The 9,436-nt window shown below is 35.5% G+C and overlaps 2 long non-coding RNA genes across 5 annotated transcripts in view; one reads left to right on the plus strand and one right to left on the minus strand.

Annotated features, from left to right (window-relative positions):
* LOC107666527 (uncharacterized) overlaps positions 1–1,973 on the minus strand; it is a 6,992-nt gene extending 5,019 nt beyond the window's left edge. The window contains exons 1-2 of the long non-coding RNA XR_001631671.1: positions 1,916–1,973; positions 908–968 (exon numbers count right to left, since the gene is read on the minus strand). This is a non-coding gene — a long non-coding RNA (uncharacterized LOC107666527). The remainder of the gene's footprint in view (positions 1–907; positions 969–1,915) is intronic.
* Positions 1,974–5,133: 3,160 nt separating this feature from the next.
* LOC107666528 (uncharacterized) overlaps positions 5,134–9,436 on the plus strand; it is a 158,816-nt gene continuing 154,513 nt past the window's right edge. For 3 of the 4 annotated variants that reach the window (XR_001631675.1, XR_001631673.1, XR_001631672.1), the window contains exon 1: positions 5,134–5,550. This is a non-coding gene — a long non-coding RNA (uncharacterized LOC107666528). The remainder of the gene's footprint in view (positions 5,551–9,436) is intronic. The other variant, XR_001631674.1, reaches the window with a different exon arrangement.

Genomic DNA, 9,436 nt, shown 5'->3' on the forward strand with positions numbered 1-9,436 from the left:
GTTGAACCACTAATGCTATTATAATACTCTATAATTGCCTAATATATATATATTATATATATATATATAAATATAATACACCCCCCCCGTCCACGAGAATATTTTCCAAACGTAACCGGTCCGTGGTGTAAAAAGGGTTGGAGACCCCTGTTCTAGAGGGACATCTATCACTGTTGCACTCGCGTCTCGCACAAGAGAGCCGCATGTTTAGAAAGCCATGGAAAATTAATGCAAGTTCAACTTTTTAAAAACATGTCTCAAGACTTTATAGCGGTTTTTCCCCATCTGAGTGCATCTCAAGTTTTTAAATGAAGAAAGTTCTCTTTGTGATTGGTTTTCGGTCCTTTGTATTAAACTATACATACATGCATGATTCTGTTTTGTTTCTAATTGTTTAAGCAACTTTAATTATATAAGGTTTATAAACATTATTTTAAACATTATGCACTTTTTTCAAAGATAGTCGTGTTATTTTATTATGCTTTGAAGAAACGTGCATAATATTTCGTTCGATGCGCCCTCTTGTGGCCTCAGGAGAGAAGCCAAAATCTTTTTCCCCCCTAACTGAAATTATGCCTTTTAAATTCGAATATAATTCGAATATTGATAATATTTAAGTACAAAATTCAAATGTAGTTTTTCAGTCATTTTGACAGCCCTAGGCTACATACAGAACATCAAGAGCAGCACCTGTCACTTGACTAATGAGAGTGACCATTAGAGTTAATTATTAATCATTTTAAATTCATAAGAAAATAATGAACTTTAACTAGTTAGGGTACCGCATAAATCTAGGCAGGGTAAATCATAAATCCCCCATGCCAAACATTAGGCTATGTGTTAATTAAGACGTATTTCTAGAATGATGAAAAATAGCTGCAAACTATTTGCCTTTGATTTATTGTACCTGCTTCACAATATGTTGATAACCATGAAGTAGCCGTTTCATTTGCCAACAACAATGAAATCTGCAAAACAACCAAAGACAAGCACAAGAAAATGTAATAATATTAATAATAATCATTTTGGAATCATTTATCAAATAAAATGGTAAATAAAAAAAAAATAAAAAAACAGAAAATAATAAAAATGTACTGTTTATGAGTGACTTATTTATACTGGCTCAACATTATATACACAAATTTAAATGGAATGAAAAAGCCTTGGAGCGGTTTAAAAGCATTTTGGTAACTTTATCAAAAAATACAAATATGAAATTGATTTTATAGTATTTTTGCTTACAATATAGAATATTTTGTTATAAGTGTAACTGAGATTTATTAATTAAGACATTTTATATATGACTATATCTTGTAAATGGTCTAATGTTCTTCACGTTGATATTTTGTTTGATGTTGTTTATGTTCTCTGCTACCTTAATAAAAAAGGCAATAACATATACACCGACATAACATTTGACGACAACCAAAGACAAGCACAAGAAAATTTAATAATATTAATAATAATCATTTTGGAATCATTTATCAAATAAAATGGTAAATAAAAAAAAATAAAAAAACAGAAAATAATAAAAATGTACTGTTTATGAGTGACTTATTTATACTGGCTCAACATTATATACACAAATTTAAATGGAATGAAAAAGCCTTGGAGCGGTTTAAAAGCATTTTGGTAACTTTATCAAAAAATACAAATATGAAATTGATTTTATAGTATTTTTGCTTACAATATAGAATATTTTGTTATAAGTGTAACTGAGATTTATTAATTAAGACATTTTATATATGACTATATCTTGTAAATGGTCTAATGTTCTTCACGTTGATATTTTGTTTGATGTTGTTTATGTTCTCTGCTACCTTAATAAAAAAGGCAATAACATATACACCGACATAACATTTGACGGCCATCATATACAAAAACTACTTTTAAAGAAATACTATTGCAATCATACTTTGCCTGTTTCATCTGACGATCAGCCGGTAGAGATATTCTTATCCTTAAGTCTTTTTCCGGTCAAAGATAAAATAATGAGAAAAATGTGACACTTGTGACAATCGGTTCACCTTCTGGTACGATCCACACGACACATTACACAGTCTTATTTAGTATGACTGTGAACTGAGATGTGAAACTTTTCTTATCAGTACTGTGATGAACCCGTCATAGACTGTCTTCTCCTTATTAAGCGGAATAATCATAGGACTTTCTCTCATCAGCAAACAGTTCATGATGAAAAGTAAGTATGCCAAAGCACAGGCTGAATATAAACCGCTAGCTAAACACCTATTTAGATGTCTGGACAATAAACTAAACCATATAAACACAGACTAACGCTTTATAGGCAGAACACTACTGTCAGAAGCTTTATCCGCTGTTGTGATACAGGCAAAGCGAAAGTAACTTCCCGCGGAAAGACTCAAGCGTCGCTGACGCTGACGTCATTAAAGTTTGAATGACCGAACTTTATTTGAACTAATTTGCAAAAGAAATTAATAACCAAATGTATCTCTGCAATATATTAGCAGTGTACACGAACAGAATCCCTCAACATCTTGTAAAAGACGTGCTATTGTATGACATATAAAGTTTAGTGGTATGCTGCGTTCACGCCATATCGTAATTACCGTAATTTCGAGATGACAGCACGTGACGTTCTACTCGGAGCTGTTCACGTCCTCGGACTCGGAAATATGCTTCTCTATGGCAACACTATCAACGCCTAAACAGAGCCTGCGGTGAAAGTTCCAACAGACACTGAGCTGGTATTTTAAGGTAAACCGTTAGAAAGAGTTCGTTTTTAAATATCTGGGAATTTGGTTTGATGAAAGTTATACTTGGAAGAAACATATTGAAGAAACAGATAAAAAATGCAGGAAATTTTTAAATGTGATGAGATCAGTTGCTGGAAAAGAGTGGGGAGCAGATAGAGAAACTATGTTAACAATATATCAAGCCCTGATTAGATCTATACTTGACTATGGATGTATGGTGTATGATGCAGGATCAGCAACATTGTTAAGGAGATTAGATAGAATACAATACAGAGCACTCAGGATATGTCTAGGAGCAACTAAAACAACTCAATGCACTATTAGTAGAGGCAAATGAAATGCCATTAAGTTTACGTAGAGTAAAATTGTCCCTAGTATATTGGACACCAATGCTGGACACCAATGCTGGACAATGCTGTTCACCAGTCATGCTGGAGAACATATTTCTAAAGATGTATTGAATAATTGTTGGGAATATACAAAGGAAAAAGGGAAGGGTTTTGGATGGAATATTAATCAACTAGCAGAAAGATATCAGATTGCAAATATAGAATGTAGTATGTCTCCAGTATGGGGCGAGGTACCAGCTTGGTTAATTCCTGAAGTTAAAATTGATTTGGAAATACTAGACAAGAAAAGGGACTTGGAGGAAATGGGTAATATTAAATATATGGTGAATAGACATTTACAGCAAATATTTTATGCGAGTACGCATATTTATACAGATGGATCAAAAGACCCAAATATAGGGCTTGCAGGAATAGGAGTTTTTATCCCGGACTTGAATGTATCAATAACTAAAAGAGTATCATCTCACACTGATGTTTTTCCCTCAACATTTAAACAAGCTCGTATAACCCCACTTCTTAAGAAACCCACTCTTATGCCGAGTTCACACTGCACGATTTTCAAACTCGTCGGATCGCCGTTGTTTTCACACTGCTTGACTATCTGGGGTAGCATTCAGTTGCTGCTGTGTTCACATTGCACGACGGATTGGCGACAGGAGGCTTCACACTGCATGACTTCACAATAGGAAGAATCGCCGACAGCTGTGTCTGGTCCGCAAACTATGTTTCACAACAAAACACACGCGAGAAGTGATAAAGAGTGTTCACACTGCACGTTGGATCTGCGACAGGGGGTTTCACATTGCATGACTTTACAATAGGAAGAATCGCCGACAGCTCTGTCTGGTCCGCAAACTACATTTCACAGCAAAACGCACGTGAGAAGTGATAAGGAAATAACGCGAGAACCCACGTGCGTCAGACCGGAGTTCTCGCAAGCAAGACTGTAATTATAAAAAAAAAATATATATATAGCCTGCAAATTGTCTGTGAGCTCATTTCCAGCTACAAGGAGAAAAAGAAAAACAGATTACGCAGGAGGGATTGTCCACCCATCATTCATGTAGAGAAGACTTAAGTGAAATATTGACATTATCATGGCGTGTGCCGTGTACAAAGAAAAGGTGTATTAGTCGGTTTCTGCTGGGTGCCAGCACATGTGGGCATATTGGGAAATGAAACAGCTGATAAATTGGTAAAAGATGCTTTAAAAAAGGAAGAAGTAGATGTTAATGTTGCTTTAAGTAGGTGAAGTCAAAACTATAATTATGGAAAATATTTTAAAGGATTGGCAAGAAATATGGAATTCAGATAATAAGGGGAGGCATTTACTTAATATTTAAAAAAATGTTAATAATAAATGAAACATTAGTGGTAGAAACAGGAGGGAACAAGTCATTATAACAAGGATGAGACTTGGACACACAGGACTGAATGCATCACTATTTATTACTGGAGTACATGAGAATGGTTTATGTGAGTATTGTGGGGAAAAAGAAACAGTAGAGAGCATGTAATATACGATTGTAAAAAAATATGATGAAGAAAGAAAGGAATTAATAACATACTTAAATAAAAAGGGAAAGGTAAATAAGGATTTTGGGTACTTGTTAGGATATGAGTTTAATAAAATTTGAAAAAATGTTTAAAAAATTACATTTATAGTACAGGGTTGAGTGAGAGGATTTAAAATCAAACAGGGATGCTGTAGCCTGATCAGGATTTTAGGGAACCAGGGAAGTATTCTGGAGGAGCTGGAGACGCAGCGCCAGATGGGTCCCTGGAACCTGGGAATCTGGTAAAGGGAAGAGTTTATGGAGAATTATATTTTTTATTTTTTTTATAAAAATAAAAATTTTTCCTTTTTTATGTTCATAATTCACTTTGAATATAATAGCTAACATGACTGCACAACAGCAACGTACTGTAGGTGGTGCTATACATTTAGATTGTTATGCGCCAAAAAACTAAAGAAGAAGAAGAAGAACTTGAAGTGGAAAAGAAACGACAGTTCTGAATGGAGGCGTCGTAGCTCTCAGAAAACTCCCAGTTCTCAAGTTGTAATTACGAGTTCTACGAGGACGTGAATGCTTTTTATAAGTTGGAATCTTGTAATTACGGGAATTCCAATATGGCGTGAACGCACCATTAGTTAATCACTTGATGGGTGTTTATATTCGCTTAACCAAAATCAAAACAAGCAAACTACACACAGTGCAACAGGTAACGTTAGGCTAAAACGCCCCATGTGACGCAATTATTCTAGAAGCATTTTGCAGCAGTAAAAACACAGTTTTATGACTTCTGTTCTCCAAACTAAAATTCCAGTATCATCATATTTTTGTTGTATCTGCTGGGTGAACAAGTGAACGCAATAAACCCAGACTTGCATATATTAGACAACAAGATATAGTCAACTAACTTATGAAGAGCTTTAACAGTATTTTCAGGACTGATATTTTCAGGTAGGTAGTTGTCACGTTTTTATCAAACCATACATTATTGTAGTAATTATTTGTTCAAATCGATCGATGCTATTGTATGTTACCTTTTACATGTTCGCTGTTTCATGGATAGTTTGTATTTCATAAATGTTTTCCTTTTATACTTTTGTTGTTACTAGGCTATCAGGACATCTTTTTTTGATTCGATTGAATCATTTCGAACTTTTTTTTTATGTATTTATCCTGTAATTATAGAAGAGGTGCTTATTTTTATTTACATTTATTTATTTATTTAAGAAAAAGAGTATGTGTTTATTAAATTAATTAAAAATGAACTGATGAGAACTGGATCAAGGCGTGTTTCAGTGTATGACGTTAAATTAACTTTATTTGTTTTCACTGGGCAAGATGGTGGAAACCTTAATTACTATTATTTATTATTATTATTTATTATTATTATTATTTGTAGCCAAGATTATGTGTTTAGACTGATTCAGAGAAATACTCACTGGACTAAATAGCGTGACACATACAGTAGCCAGAATCTCACAAATATCAGCATATCAGTTGTTCTCTGACAGGTTTCCAGTGTGGTAACACCCCACTTAAAAAAATATTTTCCCCCAATAGACTATAGCACCTGTCTTGCATTAATACTTAGGTTAAAATATAAACAGTGAAAAAGAACTTTCCCCTGCCCTTATCATTTTCTGCTCAGATGCTATGGATGCAGATGTCTATGGATGGATGTTTTGGTGTCTAATTCCCCCTACATTAAGCCTCACAGGCTCTAATATACTGTGTGTTTTTAATCCAAAAATGCTCAAATATTCAGTAAAGCTGCCTTTAAGCAAACACACATCATTACAGCTGAGAGTCCTGTATTGGAGTGTGTGATTGTATATTGCTTGTGTAGAGTGTCAAGCGTGCGTGCTACACATTGTGCCTGGAGAGATTGATGTTTTGTCATCCACCTGCTTCTAAGCTGTAAAAGCAAGCGCAGCAAAGGCAAACCTACCCAGCTTCAAAATCCAAACAAAGAAATCTTAGTGGGCTGTTTACATATCTGTGGAAGGATATCTGGGCTTGTGTTGACGGGGTGCTAGAGTGGTTGAGAGATCAGTCCCCGCACAATGGGTGAGTGTTAAATGCTTTTTTGTTTGCGACAGTGAGGAACAATTTAAAGCGATTTTGGCTCTGGCTGTGGTTTGGAGAGGGTGAGCCTGGCAACCTCACATAGGGAGAGAGAGAGAGAGAGAGGTTCCTATTTCCCTTCACATGCAGATTGTTACAGCCATACACTGCACAGGGTTAATGGCAGTCCTGAATAAAGGATTTAAACAATTATGCTTTTCGGAATTGATGGAGAAACGCTGATTATTTCTTTTCTCCTGCTATTGCCTTATTCCTGCGGCATCTGCCTTTCTTTTATACCTTTTGAGGAGCGTGATCTATTGTGCATTGTTTATCTCCAGCCATGGTCACTTCTCTGGAATGCAATTGGCTAGAACTACATCGTGTGGGTCTTGCTCCCTGCTTTTTTTTCCCCCTCTCCCTCTCTCTCTAACAGATTCTTTTGAAGCGAGACAAGAGCAGGGGTGGCCGATTTATCGCACCTCTCCCTCTCCTTACCATGCATTCATCTGAATGAGAATAAGGAGCTATTGTTCTTTTCCGATCTCGGTAGACAAGCTTTAGTGCTGTTTTTACGAACCGGTTTGAAAATATATCGTTATTGCTAGACTGTGGATCGTGAGATCCTTTTATAGGTGATGATTTATCTGAGCTTCCTTCAGTTTCTCATATAAGATCAGATTAGAACGTTCTTGATTGTAATGCATTTTATATTTAGTATTTGTAAGTTTTAGAGGACATTTCAGAAAATGAATATATTAAGTATATTGTATTTTTTAGTAGTATTATAGTATTTTTTTTACTAATATAATATAACATTAAAATAACATTATTATTTTTACATAGTTTTTAGATAATGCTAATTAGATAAATTATTCATATAATATTTTTGCTATATGTAATTTTGAAATTTTATATCTGTTTATATAATTTTATTATAGTATGTTTTAAATTAAAAATGTAGATTTATATGTTTACTTTCTCAGCCCTGAACACCTGTGCATACTAAGCAGACAGTGAGAATGAACCACTATGATGTAGACTTTGGCATGTGTATTAGTTGCAGCTTTACCAGAGCTCCCATAGCTGCCCATTATTTGAATGACTGGTGTAATGAGACGGATCAAACCCGGTGCTGAGCTGACCAGGGAAGCCGTGCATGTCAGCTATTTGGCCAGGGTCCTGGACCATCATTACACTTTCTTTATGGAGCCATTCAGACTGTACATGAAGCACAATATGTCAGTGGAAATTAAAGTGTCCCAGCACTCTCTCCTCGTTCCTGATCATTTACCGTGCACACTGGCCGTTAGCATTTGCGTGTCTGTAATGGGACACCTTCCCATGTCTCACCACCAGCCACATACTTCAAAGTTATATACTGCTTGGATATAGTTCACCAGTGGCTAAAAGTCAAAAAAGGATAAAAAAAAAAAAAGGAAAAGAAATATCAGATTGTACCTTGCTGAATGTCTACAATTATATTGTTTAATTTCAGTGTGCCTGCTATTATTGAAATTGACTTTCAAAAATACTTAAAAATGCCTTAATTCTTCAAAATACTTATTTTTTTCTGTATTGCTGTTTATGTTATTATGAAATGGCATATCATTTTTTTTTATTGTTTTATGTGTTTCAACACACCTGCTAATATAGAAATTGACTTTCAAAAATAAAAGGAAAATAAAAAGTGTGGCAACTAGCCCCAGTCCCCCTATATTGTATGTGCCAACTGTAGAATTGACTATAGGAATTAGCTGAATTGCTTATCCAATTATGCTTAGCTGTTAGCGCACTGGCACCCATCCACTGCAGTGTGTCTGAATGCACACTACGGCTAATTTGCTGTATCACGCTCTGGACCAAACCCTTTTCTTGTGGAGGTGAGGCAGGCAGTGTGAAGACTTAGCCTGGATTACAGGACTTCAGAGATAGCGCTGAATCCAGCCTCCTGTCTGACATGAATTGATCGGATTAGAAAGGGTGGATTCCATCCTTGAGGGGAAACCAAGCACGTTGTATATAATTGACTTTTTTTCTCCCTCCATGTCTTGTGGGTTGGCAGTGCTAGCAGAAGGGAATACTTTAGTGGGTAAATATCAGAAAGGACTCGGGTTTGACCAGGTTGGTGGAGGCTTAGGAGTCCGATCGATATCGCTGGTGTTGAGTTGCAGCGGCAGCCCAGGGACACGGCGCAGAGGAAGCGTCTCTGCGAAGTGTCCCAGCACTCTCTCCTCGTTCCTGATCATTTACCGTGCACACTGGCCGTTAGCATTTGCGTGTCTGTAATGGGACACCTTCCCATGTCTCACCACCAGCCACATACTTCAAAGTTATATACTGCTTGGATATAGTTCACCAGTGGCTAAAAGTCAAAAAAGGATAAAAAAAAAAAAAGGAAAAGAAATATCAGATTGTACCTTGCTGAATGTCTACAATATGGGAGACTGGGGCTAATTGTCACACTTTTAAAATATCTAGTTCAAAACCCTCTTAAATTAAAATATATTTTTTTGTAAGTTATGTCAACCAAAGTAATTATAGCATAATATCTTCACCTTATGTTTAAACAAGTGAATATAATGAAACATTCAGACAAGAGTCAAGTATATAATGAAGGTAGATTTTAATTGAAAGATCAGGTCAGGTTGAGGCAAGTTGTCACGTATTTTGAAGTTGTAAATTTGTACAGTTTATTAATTACAGTATTTGTGGCTAAAACAATTGTTTGATATTTTTTGTTACTTTTTATGTTATCGTGAAATGGCATATA

This window comes from Sinocyclocheilus anshuiensis, unplaced genomic scaffold, assembly GCF_001515605.1.
Source record: "Sinocyclocheilus anshuiensis isolate Anshui unplaced genomic scaffold, SAMN03320099.WGS_v1.1 scaffold63, whole genome shotgun sequence".
In the NCBI taxonomy this organism is placed as follows: Eukaryota; Metazoa; Chordata; class Actinopteri; order Cypriniformes; family Cyprinidae; genus Sinocyclocheilus; species Sinocyclocheilus anshuiensis.